General features: G+C 37.6%; 1 protein-coding gene across 5 annotated transcripts in view; it reads right to left on the bottom strand.

Moving 5' to 3' along the window:
• ST6GALNAC3 (ST6 N-acetylgalactosaminide alpha-2,6-sialyltransferase 3) overlaps positions 1 to 16311 on the bottom strand; it is a 467918-nt gene that overhangs the window by 310715 nt on the left and 140892 nt on the right. The gene's annotated exons all lie outside the window — the stretch shown is intronic.

The raw sequence follows: 16311 nt of genomic DNA, 5'->3' as shown, positions 1-16311 counted from the left end.
CTAGAGCTAGGCTCAACTCCCTCCTGACACATTCTCTTGTGTGTCCTAATAGAATTTCAGACTATTACTTAAGTAAATTTCCTCATCTGTAAAACGAAAAGGACAGAGGTAATCTTTGTGGTTCCTTCCAGCTCCACTAGTATACAATGCTTTCTGTGTGTTACACAAAATAACAATGGCCTTGCAATGGTATGAGATTGCAGGAGGCCACCCAGGCACATCAGCTAATCAACAGGTAAAAGATAGAAAAAGGGCACTTCGCAGACCCACAGAAGGGTACCATGACTTCGGTTTAGTGAGTGACGCTAACCCACTACCAGAAAGGATATGTCAACTGCTGTGGATATGCATTAGAGAAATGTGATACTCAAAAGGGCAAAATGTGTTTACCCAGCAGTGGCCAAAAGAATGAGACACCGAAGCTGAGAAAACTAAACCAATTCCATTACCAGAAAGGTAACTGCTATTGTGAGTGACGAATATTTTGTCGCTTTCTCAGAGCTTTGGCACCACATGCCTAAATGGTCTCTTTTCTTTGTTGACCCCATGCTCACTGAGTACCTTCTGATTAACAATACAGTTTCCCAGTAACCTCAGTAAGAGAATGAGGGAGGAAGGCAGAAGAGGTGACATGACAAGGGGCACAGAGAGCCTCTGGTATAGGAATTTAAGATGTGATGTCTCTATAAAAAGGATACTGCTTAATAAGTTATCTCTGTTTTACAGATCAGTCGTGATAACATCAGCATATAATATTTATTGAGCACTTGCTCTGTCCCATACATGGCCCATTTAATCAACAAAGCATCTTACAAGGAAGATCACATGCTCATAAGAGAAACTGAAGCTGAGAGAGATTAAGTAACTTAACCAAGGACACACAGTTAAAAATAGCGAACAACTTGAGCCATAACCTGTATATTGTTCTTCCAATTTAGTTTTCATGAGGCATAGACTGAACTGGGTGACCTGACGATAACCATTTTCAATACTCACAAGATTGAAGATCAGATCTGGAACAGGGAGTTTCAGTTAAAATGCTGTTCCTGAGACCCCCTGCTAGAGGCATTCCTAAAAAATATCCTTATAGATATGACCTTCCGATGACCTTCAGACTACCTTATAACCCTGGTCCTGTTGAGCTTCCAATAAAAAGAAGTGCTTCCTCATTTAGGACAAGACAGACATCACTCTGAGATGTTGGGGAATACGGCCTGTTTATATTCCCTAAAGTTTCGAAAGGAAATAGGAAATGTTTGGGTGGGCCTTTCCAATCTCTAGGTACAGGTGACAACCTGAAGAATGATCACTCATGTTCCCTGCTCCCCCAAATCCACTCCTGGATGACGGTCTAATTACTCTTGTTTATTTAGTTCCTACCACAACGTTTCTCACATTTGCCATTTTCATTCTACTGTCATCTCCCTCATCCCAGATCTCCACACCTCACATCTACTGACTGCAACAGCCTCTTACCTGCTTTCCTTGCATCCAGGTTTTTACCATCTCTGCTTCAATCTACACAAGTAGCCAGACCAATCTCTTGAATATTATTTTTGACTTACCCCAATTTAATTAATCCAAAGTAATTACAAGTTTACTGCTTAGATGATCCAAATATTAATATCAAAGAGGCATCAAAATTGACAAAATAATACTCTCCTCTTTAACCTCCTGTATATCCCTCTTTTACTCCTGTAAGTATTATAGTAAATGTTCCCATATCTTCACAAATACAAATTTCCCCAGTCATACACAGTTTCAGCAACATGGCATGAAATTAGCATGCTGGCTCTGGTGCTGGGTAGAGCTGGGTTACAGTCCTGGTCTCACCAAATGAGCTTGGTATAGCTCAATGAGTCTCAGTTTCCCCCACTATAAGATGGAAATAATGAGGATATATTCCTTTCAGGATTGTTGCAATGATCAGGGAATAGTTGGTTAAGGATGCTGGACACATTTTTCTGATATATATATATATATAGTAAGCATTCAATAAATATTAGCTATCATCATATCATCATTATTTCAGCAATATGGCTCAGTGTTTTAGAGCTCAGATGTTGGAGTCATAAACACATGACTTGGGAGAATAAAAACTGAGAGGCAAGGTCCCTATAAATTTTACCGTCTTCTTTTCATACAGAAAACATTTCCTTTGTAAAGCTATTTAAACATTGAATGTTCTCCATCCAGACATGCTTGAAATGTGGTTCAGCAATTGTTAAAGATATAGGAAAAAAGAGGCAAAGAATGGCTGGAACAGTACTAACTTTTCAAACCTCTTTGATCCACAAATATTTATTGAGTCTCTACTATGTGCCAGGCCAAAGATGAATGGCACAGTTCTACCCTCAGAGAACTCACGTCCCAGTTCTAGTTAGAGGACATTTTGGCTGGGTGCCAGCAATACGGTTGCTCCTATTGGGTAGCACCTGCTTCATGCCTGCCTCTGTGCTAAGCCTTCCACTCGCATTGGTCCTCTGAGTTGTTCCTAGAGAGCAGCACTATTTCTCTTGTTTTTCATATGAAGAAAATGAGACTTAAGAGAGATTTTATGGCTTGTCCAAGGTCACATAGCAGGTGGGTGGTAGGGCCAGGAAGGACCAGACTCTGGCTGACTCTACCATTGGGCTTGTGTATCCTATTGTCCAAACTTTGCCAATACTCAGTTTTTATCACATAGCAGTTGAGCTGCAGACAGCAGCAGCTTTCAAATGGAAAATTTCCCTTATTGGTAAAAACATAGAATAACATGAATGCCCATCAAGAGAATGATTTAATAAATTATGGTATATCCAAACCATAGTATGAAGCCATTAAGACAGACACATATGTGTTAACCTAAATAGATGTTAATGGTATGTTGTTAAGTTAAAAAAAAAAAAAAAAAAGAATCCCTTATAAGAGAAAAGATTGTTAAATGAAAAAATGAGCCCAAGGGGAATAAGAAAGAGATGGACACACTAAATTTAATGTGAGTCTATACCTAATTTTCTTTACACCTGTCCTCATTTATCTACAAACTAAAATATCCTCTCAACAGAAACTGTACCCCAGAGACATACATGAATAAGTATAGAAAAGCAGTAAAGAGCACAAGTTTTGCAGTCAGACAGGTCTAGGTTCATATGCCATCTCTCGACCTACTATCCATAACCTTAGGTAAGTTACTTATCTCTGAACCTCAGTTGTCTCAACTACAAAATGATGCCACTATCCTACCTCCTCGGGATGTTGTCCTGATTGAATCAGATAATGTAAAGAAAGTAGCGAGCACAGTACCTGGCATATAAGAAGTGCTCAATAACTGGTGATTATAACTTTAACTATTATCTAATTGCCTTAGAGATCAGCCTCTGCTAAAAACAGAAATCCTTCTGCACACTGACATTTAAAAGGCCACCATCACAAAGAATACGCTAAGGCTTCCAGGAGGGTACTTGTGAAAGTGTGGGCTGATGAATAAATGACATTTGATTTTCTATTCCAGCATCTTTCAATTTCAACATTTTCTGATTAGGCAGCCACATGGTACTCTCTAGCTGCTTGGCTTCTATCCCACATTTTAAAACCAGAACTATTTCAAATGGGAAGCATGTCCCCACACTTTCTGCTTGCCTTGATCACAGATCACCCATCGGTTTCTGAGTTGTAAGGCTCTGAATCAGGTAATTAGCTCAATGAACACAGCTCAGTTATTCCATGTTTCAGTTAGAAAAAGAAAGAAGCAAAATGAGAGCAAGAGAGTGAGAAAGGAGGACAGACAGAGAAGTCTCCATTCACCCTCTGGAGTTCCGCTGTAGGCTCTAGAGCAGCCATATGAATTAAGGAGAAAATTTTTAATTTTGGAAAGAGGTTTCTAGGTTTTTGGGCAACTCAGCTGCTTTGTAAACCTGAGCAAATAAATACTAGCTTATCAATAGTGAAAATGCTACTGCCCAAATTTAATTAAATTCAGCTTCAGAGTGTGTATACTCAGCACTAGCATTTTATATACTGATATCAAGAGAGGTGTTACTGTCAGTACTATATAGGTCAGGCTACCCATTTCACTTGCAATTTCTCCACTGCAATCTATGGAATGCTGGTTGCTTTAAAACTATTTAAAAGAAGCCACTAGTGTTACATTATGAGCTTATTCAAGAGAAAAGCCCTTAATTTTAATTAGAGAAAGGTGATAGTGGTCGTGGTGATAACAGCTAACATTTACTGAGCACTGACTCAGTGCCAGGCACTCTGCTGAGTGCTTTACCCAACAGTGCATGTGATAGGTATATCACATTAAACACACTAGAAGAAATTAAGTAACCATTCCCAGGCAATGACCAGCCAGGATTTAGACCCAAACAGTCTCTCCTCTGAGCCCATGCTCTTACCACTACATCACCTTCAATTTAGGTCTCTAAAGTCCTTAGTCCCTACTGTATCCGGCATTTTATTTCTTCTGCCATTTGAAATTTCCATTGCTGCAGCTGCTTCTGATTTTTTTTGTAAGCAAATGGTAACCTAGAGCATTTCATTCTAATGCTTCTCACTTACATGTTTAATTTTTTCATCTCCTAAAAGAAATGGCCATTTCAGCTAAGCATTATAATTCTATATTCTTTCAGAACATGCATTCATCTTCTATTTTCCTGAATGAGGTTTTGTTTATAGCATATAAGATAGGAAAACAGGATTGAAAAGGCAGGGAGAATGTAAATCTTCTCACAGAAACAAGACACTCCCATTACATTTGAAATAGTTTAAAGTTGTTTGATGCCCTCATTTACACCAGAAATTTTTGGAAGAGATAATTACGGGGGTTATAGGTATGTCCAAAACAATGTTCAGGATTTTCTTCATCTGCTATATAACCCGGTGATATCTATTTCTTCAATCACACTAATGCATCCTGTAGTATATAGTATCTGAACCCTTCATTTGGGTTCCTTGTGTTTTCTTATTGCCAGATCTTTATTTTCAACTAGACTTGTAAGCCCCTTGTGGGCTGAAGCTACATCTTACAATATCATGCACACCCAGTCCTCCTATAATAATACCTTATATATAATAGGCACTCAAAAGAAGTTTAATTAAGTCAGAGATCATTTATTTTTTAAGCAAACTCTAAATCTCTGAAAAGTCGACACTCTAGACTGCATTGCTTCCTCCAATATTGCTTCATCCCAGGGGAGTCTTCGAATGACAAGAAAATTGATTTTCTCCGCGAGCAACCTGAAGGCCTGATGGCTCTAGAATTATCATCTGGATATAATCCCATCCTTGCTAAAGGTTCCCATTTTTAAAAAAGGCTAACGAAGTAAGAACCTGAAGAAGCAATATTTGATGACAATATCTGGCCTTCCAATTTAAAGACTATGCAATATTGTGAGGAGGTACACTGTATATTTTAAATCAAGTTATGACATACCTAGAAAGTACTTAAAATTTATTAAATGAATGTCTTATTCCAAAAAAAAGGTTAAACTTAACACCTCATCTTACTTTACAATTGAATTTCACTATAAAAGCTGGAGATAGGTTTATGATGAAAAAAAAAAAAAAACCTTAGATTACATGTGAATCATTTAAATTAAGAACCAATTCTACTTTGAGTACATGTCAGTTATACTAGATAATTTAAACATGAAAAAGCTACTGCAATATGCTTATTGCCTTTAGATGGGACACAGAAGCTTAAAGGTCACAGCAGTTTTCACGTTCGGGAGAGGGGCCGAAACACCAATGTCTAGGGAGGCCAAATGGGCAGGGCTGCCAGCCAGAGCAGCTCATGTTCATCTGCTTTAAAGAGTGGGATTCTGCAATTTAATGAAAGGAAAAGCACTCAAGAGCGCAGAGATCCTGGATGGAAAATAAAATAACATCATTAGGCTTCTATCACACACTTTTTTTCCCACGACCATTCAGCAGAATATCTGTCGTTCCTTCTCAGTTTATATCAACTATCAATCTTAGCCCACTTTTGAAGCTACCAGCTTTTATTAGTGAACAGCAGGTGTATGACAAAAGGACAGGGACAGCGCATGAGCAGAGATTCAAGGGGGACAATGAAGGAACAAATGGGGGAGAGATTTCTGGAAGATACATGGCAGCACGAGGAACTACCATTGCAGTCGAGCACAGATACGACACTTGAAAATTCTTTGAGCTAAATCAGGTGCTCCCCAAAGCAGTGTTTTTCAAACCTGACTATGGTTCAGAATTGCCTATGGGGCATGTTGAAAATTCTGATACCCAGACTCCACCCAGATTTGCTAAGTCAGAATCTCCAGGAGTGGGGAGCGACCCAGCAACTGTATATTTAACAAGTCTCTCCAAATTATTCTGGTGCACCTGCAGGCTTCAGAACCACCATCATAAGCCACATCAAGTGTCATGGTGTAAATTCTTGGCAATGTAATTTCTATAAAATGAATTTCTTTAAGAAATATCAAGACACTTTGATTGGTGATAATAAAACTATACTCATGTAATATAGGTATCAAAATAACTTCAAACATCCAAGAAAATTAACTGTCACTTTTAAGAAGTGGGGGTTTAAACCATATGTTCAAAAAAATTCTTTATAAATACATTATGATGCCTCCCTTAATAGTTCTATACTTGTAACAGATGAGAAAATTCCCTGCCTTACAATAACTAGCTGCTTTTGACAACTGTCAAATTTTCTCCTGGCTAAGATTTGGAGACTCATCAAAACCAATTGCGAGCCAGACATCTGGTTTTGTAAGTTTCTTTAGAAATATAATCAGTAGCCCTGAATACGGACGGGATATTCAGAGTATTGTGAATGCCTCATGATTTTAACTTAATGCCTACTCTGATTTTAACTTTTGTGACTGGGGTATGTTTCTCACTCCTGTGAAATCACTATTCAGAGTGTGTCCTGTTTAGAACTTACATAGCACTTGTTTTCTTAAGTCTCCTGGAGAGTTTAAAAAAAAAAAAAAAAGTAGTTTTATGTTTTCAGAACTTCATGATGTATTCCAAACTCTTTCATTGGAGATACCTGCTACCACCCTGCGAACCCATAATAAATACAAAAGATAGTTTTAAATCTTACTTTAATAATACCAAAAAAAAAAAAAAAACCCTTCTAACCTACTCATATGTATCCTCCAAATTCTATTTTTAATTGACTTATATTTCATTTTAGCTAATACAGTTTAAACTCATGGAAGCAATAGGACGCCACTTACGAAACCACTTTAACAAACACCTACCCAGTTGGAAGCACCTTGCTCAGGAACTTTGCTTTCTTTCCATTGCTACTCATTGCACCCCTAATGGGGGTCTCATGTTGCCTCTGAGTTTCATGTCTTTATTATGATTAGAGAGTAGTCCAAATAGCTGGCCTTCTCTCTCTTACGTGAGGCTGTTTTTAAAAATTACTACAATTTTAAAAAGTGAATGGATTTGCAATCTATCCAATGGCTATTTCAAAGAAATAGAATTGGATGTGGGGGAGACTATTACTTTTTTCGTTTTTTTTTTTTAATTACAAAGGTAATTTAACATTTGTTATAATAAGTCGAATGTACACAAAGTAGAATATATTTTTAAACTATTTTAGAGTAAATTTTTACCTTTAAAATATTAGTTTCTATTTTGCTGTTTTATATGTACGTACATTTTTCTACCAGACTACTTAAAAAAGTTAGACATGGGACTCCTTTATAGCTATTCCTAATTGTATTTTACTCTGTGTGTGTTTGCACGTGTGTGTGTGTATGTGTTACCACTGAGGGGTTTTCTAATTCTTTGATTTTATTTTGCCCTGTATCATGCTTTGTTCAATTTCCTTGTAAAAGTTCTCATAAAAGTCAATGTATTTGTTTCATTATTTTCCTAAGTTTTATATATTGCCTATGCTTTAAAAAAAATTGTCATAAGAGCATTTAACATGAGATCTACTGTCTTGATGATGTTTTAAGTGTACGTTATGGTATTAACAACATTGTACAGCAGAATTCTTGAACTTTATCACCTTATATAACTAAAACATTATACCCGTTGAATATCAATCCCCTGTCTCGCTTTCTTGCTGCTGCCTTTTGCTATTGTCATTTTTTTCTTTCCACCATTTTTAGTTTCCAGTTATTGTTCTGGTATAGATATCCCTTCCTGCCAAATCAGAGGAAAAGAGTAAGTCCTTAGCATAAACACACACAGCTTCCTAGTAGGAACAAGTCTTTTAAACAGAAGTTGCAAAATCAAACTCATTCAGGGAGCAGGAGGCAAAAAAGCAGTGTTAAGTATAAGACATTAAGGAGTAATGGGGACTGTAGCAAACCGCACTAGAAAGTCGCATAAATGAAATTGAATTTAAATTTGTACCAACCTAACAGAATGCATACAGGAGCCGAATTCAGCATTACAAGGTCAGTTTGCAACCTCAGCAGGATTTCATTCCCAATCTCATTTTATCTCTCTCTAGATAGAAAGTTCAATTGACTCTTTCTTATTTGCACCAATGGAAAAGTACTATAGTCTAGATAAAACAAAAGAGCTGATGATCCAAAATCTGCATACAGATGAACTCAATGTGCACTGCTTTTCCCACAAAATTTATCATTTAATTATGATTTGTTCGCGCTAACCCTGTGTTAAAATAGTGTATATTCCTTCCAAGCCCAAACAAGACTCAGTGAGTGTAAGAGGAGAAAAGGGTGATGAAACTAATGCAGGTATTAAATCAATACAGGGACATAGTCAACATCATAGGGTAAGAACAGCTTAACGTAGCATTCAAAATAGTTTGAGGTCTGGAAATTCACAGGCAGATTAGTGGCAATAACTGGATTCTTAATGACTATGGGACAGTCACTGAATTTAGCCTTTGCAGATGGTTGACTCTGGTAAAATAAAAGCCAACTATAGTCTCTCCCTCACCATTTTTGCCATGGTAAGGAACAAATGATTTTTCACAAAAACAGCCTTTGAAATTTTATCCAGTGTAAACTCTGCCTACTGCTTATCAAAAATGGAAACAACACAAGAGGAGAATAATTATCATTTTCTTGTACCACAAAAGAGAGACTTCTAACAAACTGAAGAAGAGAGATAAATCAAAAACTCAGCATGGGACGGCTTTGCCGTCCTGATGAAGGGTGAGTCACTAATTCCACAGCAGTTTCCTTAATTGCAGCTAAGCACACCAATATCCAAGCTTAACACTCATTTTCTTCTTAGAGCATTAGACTGCTATTCTCCTCTGATCCACTTAGGCCTACAAATAGTAACTGCCCAAAGAACAGAGGAAAATCACACCCTAGATGGTATATATTTAACATATTTATAGCATCTTATGGTTTCCAGGTTTCCTATGACCATTTGTATGATTCCTTCCATCTGCAAAAGCACAGAAATGAAGTCATTTGCCAAGGTCACAGAGAAAATTAACAAAATGAGAATCCAAACTTATAGCTCCTTCTAGATCATTACTTCATTCACGTAGGGTTTCCACCTCATTTACCACCATTTCCCTCTTAACTGCTGATTGGCCACTAAGGGGCTCTGAGAATCCTTTGAAGGATCCCAAGATGTCTGCTGCACATACCATCCTTCCACAGACTCCCACTGGAAGATATAAGTCAGCACACAGGGAACTGATTGTTTCCCAACAACCCATGCCATCTGGTAGAACTAGAAACTAAGAAAGTCAGAATTCTCTGTAAAGTGGGGGTCTCCTGTGCTAAATGGTGCCTGGTTGCCTGCTTTTACAGTGTTTTCAGCCAAGTTTATACCTAGTTATAATCACCGTGGTGATCAGTATTAATGTAATTGCATCAATAACTTTGCATGGAGGGGATGCTCCAATTAAGCCCATCTTAAATAAGAAATGGTAAAAGCATTCTGTAATTTGACCAAATTTGAGATACATTCTAGCAGTGTCGTGCAATATACTAAGAAGTTTGATATTTCACAGCATTTTTGAGACCCGGAGTGTTGATATAATCAATCTCTGCCACGCTCTCAAAAAAGCTTTGATTCTGTGTCAGTTCAGGTTCATGTGAAGCTTTAATAGGGAAAGGCTTCACATTTTAAATGAGCTCCTCCATCTCCCTGCAAGCCAAAAGACATTAATGATAGTATTTTTTGTGCAAGACTTTAGGGAACTCAGCAAACATTCATTTCTACTTCTTTCTTCAGAAAGGAAACATGGCATATTTTTTGTTACCAACCTACCAATGGAAGAACAGTGCAGAAGAAAATTAAAACTGGAAATAATTCTAAACATAGAAACTCAAGACTCCTGAATTTTTTTAAAGACAAAATTGGACTTTTCTCTATATTTCCTTCAGATTTCCACCTTCGCAGGCTCTGTGTGTGTGTGTGTGTGTGTGTGTGTGTGTCTATATTTTCGTCTCGTATGAAAATAATGACTGATAATATTCCAGTACAGTGAGACAGGGTGCTTCTAAAACTAAAGTAAGCAGCACATTACATTAGTGGTAAAATTATATTTTATATCTTCACTTTTCTTTACTTCCCCCCACCACGAGCATTCTACCATCAAAAAGAGAATCTAATCGATTGGTTCATAACAGTAGAAAGTGATTTAATTTCTGACACATGGCAATAATGTAGACTTCATCAGCAATCTTTGATCCATGAGAGATTGCCTTATGATTCCCCCACTCCTCAAACTTCATTTAAATTGAATGTTATCACAGAGCATCTAACCAATTAAATCAAGATGTCTCAATATTACAGAAAAGAGATTCTTAAATGCAGTAACAGCATTTCTCAGCTGTGTTTACAGCCTTGGACATTGCTATTTAAATGCCCCCAAGGATATAAATTCTAGGAAAAATTTCACTTTGCACAATTTAGCTACACATCCCTCAGCACCAGTGGCATTCAGGAATGAAAGCCTGGCCCCCAGTCCAAGAAATTAAGAAAAGGAATCATGGTCAAAGGAAATGAGTCAGATGTATTAGAAACACTACCTATATTTTTTCCATACTAGTTAAATAATACGTACATCCCCTGATAACACTTACATCCCCTTTCAAACATACATGTGGAAGAGCTCATATCTGACAACCACATACAAGGACTCAGCTAAGCACAGCATGCATATTATCCTGGTTATTCCTATAAAACCCTTGAGGGGGTATTTGTTTCATATCACACTGGTAGATACTGAGGTTCAGAGAAGTTAAGCAGATGACCTAGAATGAAACCTATAAGCCTAGATTCAAATCCCTCTGACTCTAAAACTGGTGTTCATGTAACTACTACACTGCAGTGCCATGCATCCTACAAACTATCTCTCCGGGACTACGTGCAGCAGTTGCAGAAGCTGCTACACCACGTACAGGACCAGATGAGCCACCCTGGCCCCCCACAGCCAATTTAGCATCATTAAATTCCTCCCGCTTGGTTTCTCTGGTTTTTGCCCTCTACCCACATATTAACTCTCCACCATACAAAAAGCAAACAAACAAAAACAAACAAAGGCACACAGAAACCGCTTAAACCATATTGTGGACTAATTTGAAATTTGGACATATTTGCCTTTAGGTGGGTGAGGAGAGTAGTCTTCATTATATCTGGCTCAGTAGATTTACTCATTAGGACTTTAATCGAACATCTTTTTTGAATGAGGCACTTTGCCAGGTGCTCAGACAAGACCATTTCTACTTATCTAGGAGCTGATAGGTTTATAAGAAAAGTTTTGGGGTAGAGAGAGATTGAAGAAGGAAGAAAGGAGAGCAAGGGATTAAAGAACACATTGGAGGGAGCAAGAGTGAGGGATTGGAGGAAGAGAGAAACCTGTGAACAACCACAGAACCATAACAGTTGTTTAGGCAAGGTCTCATGGGTCTCAAGAAAGACTTTACAGAGTTCATTTTGAGAGTAGGAATTTAAAGAGTGAGTAAAAGTTCACTGAGCAGAGAAAAAGAGAAAGAACTCTCCAGGCAGAGGAGAGTGGGAGAAGGTAATGATGTACAGAAAACCATGATATAGAGACTGGAGAGGAATTTAGAGGTAGAAAAATAAGACTAGAAAGGGAGGTTGAAGAAAGAATTAACAGGTCTACGTGAGCTACATGAAGTATTTAAACTTCACTCTCCAGGCTGTGGGAGTCACTGAAGATGTATAAACAAAGGACTAGCAGGATGAAGTTCATCGTTTTGAAAAATAATTTTGGCAGAAATGTAGACAAAGGATTAGAGGAGAAACTGAGTGTGGAGTAGCTTTATACTGTAATATTAAGGAAAGAGATTATCAAAATTTGAACAAAAACAGTAGGTTTGGAAAGGAAGGTATATAAATAGACTAGAACTGGTGACGTGAGGGTGACTATCGGAGAATTTGGTAATATACGTAGGTGGTTTTGCCATGATCAAAAGAATAGAACAGATTGGTAAGGGTAGAAGAGGTGAGAAACAAGGGAGAAAAGAAGTTCAATTATAGATGTGTGAAACTTGTGCTGCCAAGACTTCTATGTAAAAATTTGTGATAGGCATGTGGAAATTCAGGGTGGAGCTCAAAAGAAAGGTCAAGGCTGTAACCACAGATTTAGAATTTCATCAAATTTGGCAGTTACCGGTATTGGTCTCTGAGAGAATATTTGAGAAGAGTGGTTGACTAAGGCCAGAATACACAAAGTTGAGGAAGGGATGGAAAGTATCTTACACTGTTAGTGAATTAGTTCTAACCGTTCTTATGTGTATTTTCTATTCCTCCCAAAGAGCAGAAGCTCCTTAGGGCAGACACTATCACAGGCTTTCCATGTGTGCCTCACAGCCGTGTTGCAAGCACTAAAAGTTACTGAGCTGAAGAAATGTGGTTGAGAGAGCAGTTAGATAAGACCTTTTTCCAGAGAGCCCTTGAAAGTATACTTGGAAGCTCCTGAGACTGCAGACAACAGCTCTTTCTCACCTCTGCAAATGAAATTCAGGTTTCTTCCTGGCCAAAGGCCTCTGCCTATTTTCCATGGATTAACGCTTCCAAGTGAGCAGGAATTGACTTGCCAAGTAGTCTAATTCACTTGGCTGGTGTGTCTCACTTAAAAAGCCATTAACAAGTCCGACTAGGGAGGTGAGGAATGTCCAATTAAGGCAACTGGTGCAGTGGCCAAATGCCTAGCAGCTGTGCCCTCCTCACACCACCGGCCTGCTATGAAAATAAGACTTTAACCATTCTTTGTTAGCACAGCCCAAACTTTGTCTGGAAGTCACCGAGGCCTGATAAAGGCAGGGTAGGAATTATAAACCATCCTCTTCTGTATATTTCTGCTTATTAGAGCCCAGAAAGAAACTTCTGTGAATTAGGCCATAATTCCTTACATGCGACACTTAAAACACAAGCAACAAAATTAAAAGTAAAGTGCACGTCATCAAAATTAAAAATTTTGTGCTTTAAAGGATATCAGTTAAGAAAGTGGAAAGAAAATCTACAGAATGGGAGAAAATACCTGCAAATTATATATCCAATAAGGGATTTGTATACAGAAAGGACTCTTACAACTCAACAATAAAAAGACAACTCAATTTTAAAATGGGCAAAGGATTCAAATAGGCCTTTCTCCAAAGAAGATATGCAAATAAATAACAAACACACAAATAGGTATGCAACATAACTGATCACCAGAGAAATGCAAATCAAAATCATGAGATACCATTTCATACTCACTAAGATAGCTAAAATAAAAAAGATAGGCAATAACAAAAATTGGAGAAATTGTATCCCTCAAACATTTCTGGTAGGACTGTAGAATGATGTGCAGCCCCTGATGAAAACAGTTCAGCAGTTAAACATATAGTGACTATATGATCTGTACTTCCACTTCTACATATATACCCAAAAGAATTAAAAACATGTCTATGCAAAAACCTGTTCACAAATGTTCACAGTAATATTATTCGTAATAGCCAAAAAGTCAATATATCTGACAAATAAATAAAAGGTGGTAAATTCATGGAATAGAATGTATTTTGCAATAAAAAGAATAAAGTATGGTCACAAACTATGATAGGGATGAGCCTCAAGAATATTACGCTAAGTGGAAGGAGCCGGTCACAAAAGTCCACATACTGTATGATTCTTTTCGTAGCAAATGTCATGAATCAGCAGAGACAAAAAGCAGATTTGTAGTTTGCAGAGCTGAGGAAAAGAGGGACTGGGAAGTAACTATTAATGAGGACTTTTGGGGGTGGGGGCTGAATCAATGAAAAAATTATGTGGTAGAGATGGTTGCACAATTCTGAGTATACTAAAAACCATTGAATTGTATATACACTATAAAAGGATGAATTTTATAGTAAGTGAATTATATCTCCATAAAGCTATTACTTTTGGAAGGAAGGAGGGAGGAGGAGTGGGGCAGGGAGAGAGAGAGAGAAGAAGGAAGAAAGTAGAGAAAGAGGAGGGGAGGGGGGAGGGGAGAAAACTAGTTAACATACATCTCAGGGTCAAGAGTGTCCTGAGAGCCATGTTAATACAAAATAAATAAGTGCTTTGAGAGGAAATTTATTAGTGTTGGATCTTAGTGATTTCAGGTTTCCAAAGCGGTCACAAATAAGTCAGTCTCAGTCTTCCTAATCTGTCATCCTCTCCATCTTCGCCCTTGTAAACAAATAAAGGAGAAGGAGGAAAGAAAGAAGGGGAAAAGCAGAGAATGGAAAAGAAAGGGAAAAGGGAAAGGAGGAAAAGAGAGAAGAGGAGAGAAGACGACAAGACAAAGGTCCCAAGAAAGCAGTGTTGGAAAACACATGCTTCATGTAGACAGTCTAAATTATAGATCACAACCAGAAAAAAAAAAAAAAAAGAAAGAAAAGAAAAATAGAAAACTTCTGGATTTAGGATAATGGACATTTAGTTCTAGCCCCCTCCTTTAAAAATTAAGGGACAGTAATTTGATTAAAGAAAATCATTAGCTAAGCAAATGGCTTTAAACGGGGATTGCTAGACTTAAAACCCATTTCCCTAATTCCAAGAAAACTAATTGTTCTCAGTTTCCTTAGATTAGCTTCAGAGAGGTTAGCTGTTATAACTACATACTTAGGGAGACAATGACATTAAAAAGGCTGTAAAGGAGAACAAAAAGTCTCAGCTTTGATATTGCAAATACATTTTAGAAGGGTTTTTAAAAGAGGGAAGAAAATAATGTTTTGTTTAATAAGAAAATTCAAAGCCAGTAGATGATTGTGGAGACTGCTTTTGGATGAAAGGAAAACAGAGGAGAATAACCACAGCTACCACTTGCTGAACAACTTCTGTACCCCAGGCCCTGCATATCTAAATTCTTTAATCCCCATAACAGTCCTGAAAAATAAGAACCATCATCTCCATTTAAAGAAACGTTGCTTCTCAATTCCCACTACCCAGGTCCCATATTCAGAGGTATTTGAGGACATCTGCTTATACTGTAGTAATACTTTAATGTTTAGAGCAGCTCTGTTCAATAGAAATGTAATAGGAGTCACATATGTAATCTTAAAACTTTTAGTGGCCACATTAAAAATGAAAAAGGAGAATTAATTTCAGTAATAAAGTATATTTTCAGTTATAAAGTATCTCGATTCATATTAGCCATATTTTAAGTGTTCAATAGCAACATATCACTAGGGGCTACCATTTTGGAAAGCAAAGCTCTACAGGACTCTACAAATTTAAAATTATGACATGCATTATCCTAATAGTCACAATAACTCTGTGATATATTTTTCAGGTAAATAATCTGAGAACAATGAAGCTAAATGGTCCAACAAAGTCACATAGACTATTGTCACCTTTTTTTTTTTTAATAAGGAGAAGGGTTGAATAAGTAAATAAATAGATCATATAACTATTAGGTGCAAACCAAGTCTCGAACCCACTTCTGTTTTTAGGTTCAGTGCTCTTTCAAAAGTGCTTTAGAGTTTAATGTTTTCCAGCTAGCTGAGTCAAACCTAGAAATACAAGGAGGAAAAAAAAATGAGTACTAAGGTAAGATACATTGCCAAAAACAAAAAGGCCCAAAATGAAGAGGCTCAAAGACAATAGTTTATTTCCAAATATTCCAGTTCGGTGTGTGTGTGTGTGTGTGTGTGTGTGTGTGTGTGTGTGTGTACGTGCATGTGTGCATGCGAGCATGTGTGTTGGTGGCAGTGGTGGAGGATTTACCACCCTCAACAGTCATCCAAGGACTCAGGCTGAGAGCAACTCAGCTGACTAACTTCCAAGGTCGCTCTGGATGGCCCCATTCCAGTTGTCTGGAGGGGAGAGAATGGCACAGAGGAGGGCTTATAGAAATTTAATGACCAGGCCTGGAAGTGGCACACATCACTTCATTCACATTCCATTGGTGGA

The sequence above is a fragment of the Rousettus aegyptiacus genome, unplaced genomic scaffold (assembly GCF_014176215.1).
Source record: "Rousettus aegyptiacus isolate mRouAeg1 unplaced genomic scaffold, mRouAeg1.p scaffold_m13_p_1, whole genome shotgun sequence".
In the NCBI taxonomy this organism is placed as follows: Eukaryota; Metazoa; Chordata; class Mammalia; order Chiroptera; family Pteropodidae; genus Rousettus; species Rousettus aegyptiacus.
This window is presented reverse-complemented; position numbering and strand designations above follow the sequence as displayed.